Source organism: Perca fluviatilis, chromosome 18 (assembly GCF_010015445.1).
Source record: "Perca fluviatilis chromosome 18, GENO_Pfluv_1.0, whole genome shotgun sequence".
In the NCBI taxonomy this organism is placed as follows: Eukaryota; Metazoa; Chordata; class Actinopteri; order Perciformes; family Percidae; genus Perca; species Perca fluviatilis.
Window position 1 is genome coordinate 33,228,840 of NC_053129.1, and position 1,660 is coordinate 33,230,499.

The following is a 1,660-nucleotide window of genomic DNA, read 5'->3' on the forward strand; positions in this document are numbered from 1 at the left end:
TGTTTTTGTCATGTTTTTCATGCTGGATTTACTTTTTCTCCTGAATTTCTTTCTTTTAGGATTTATCAATCACTGTTTGTTTTTTTAACTCTTATTTTACCAATTAGTTTACTGGTCTTTGGTTTTCAGTATCGGGTATATGATAATAAACATATTTCTGTTTGCAAAGAGAGAAATTAAAAATAAAAGACACTAATGTAGGCATGATAAGATAAGGAACACTAACAAAAGTCGGGGTTACAATGTCATATTTTGAACTGATTTGACAGACTATATTAACGCTGTTTTTATATTTACACTTTCTATAAATAAAGGAACCTGAGAAGATGATTTTGCTAGGTTTTAGTCTCTCGCAGAATTGTTTTGGCAAAATTAAAGTCGATTTGTGCAGATCAGAAGTCTGCCCAGACCTCCAGCTGGCACCAGATACAGGTTAACACACTGGAAACTAACTCAAACTAACAAACGCACTCTCAAACTAGTTTAACCCTTGTGCTGTCTTCCCATTGACCATGGAAAAAAAACACTTTTGTTGTTCCAATCGTAACCATTTTATTGGTTTTTACTGACGTGTTGTCGCTTTTTCAATGTTTTTCATGCTTTTCGCTCATTTTTGACGTTTTCTTCTGATGTTTTTTATGTTTTTATTGTCGTTTTTGTCGCTTTTTTTTCAACATTTGACAATTTTTCCAATGTGTTGTCACTTTTTTATTTTCTGAGCCCACTAGATGGCGCTCTCTGTTCAACAAAGGGTTGAGAATGCACTGACTTGCCATGCCTTAGGCCTTTCTCTTAAAACCAGGAGTGAAAGAGAATAAAGACACTGCTTCACAAAGCTTTGTTTGGCCATCGCTGCTAATGTCGACGTCCTGCATTTCTGACATAAACCCCCATTTAAAAACGGGTCCAATTTGACCTGAGGACATGAAGGCTAAACTAAACTAACAAACACACTGAAAACTAACTCAAACTGAATTGAAAAGTCAAAACTCAAATAAAACTAATTGAAAAGTATTATTTCAACATTGCGATGGAGAGAGGCTGTATTACGTTGGGTAGAGAAGAAAAACTGGACAAACCTACGCCGTCTGATGCATTTACAACATGTGAATCATGTTAAAGTCCTGCCATACCTACTGTGTGTGTGTGTGTGTGTGTGTGTGTGCGCGTGCTTGTTTAACTATATTCATGAGTCCAGTATACTTGTGGGGTCCCGACAGCTTTGTGGGGCCAAAATGCTGGACCCCACAAGTTTAAAGGGTTGTTTGATGATTAAGACTTGGTTTTATGATTAGGGTTAGAATTAGTTTATGGTTAAGGTGAGGGTAAGGGTTAAGGTTAGGCATTTAGTTGTGATGGTTAAGGTGAGGGTAAGGGTTAAGGTTAGGCATTTAGTTGTGATGGTTAAGGTGAGGGTAAGGGTTAGGTTAGGTTAGCATTTAGTTGTGATGGTTAAGGTGAGGATAAGGGTTAAAGGGTTGGGGGCATTTAGTTGTGATGGTTAAGGTGAGGGTAAGGGTTAAGGTTAGGCATTTAGTTGTGATGGTTAAGGTGAGGGTAAGGGTTAAGGTTAGGCATTTAGTTGTGATGGTTAAGGTGAGGGTAAGGGTTAAGGTTAGGCATTTAGTTGTGATGGTTAAGGTTAGGGTGAGGGTTAAGG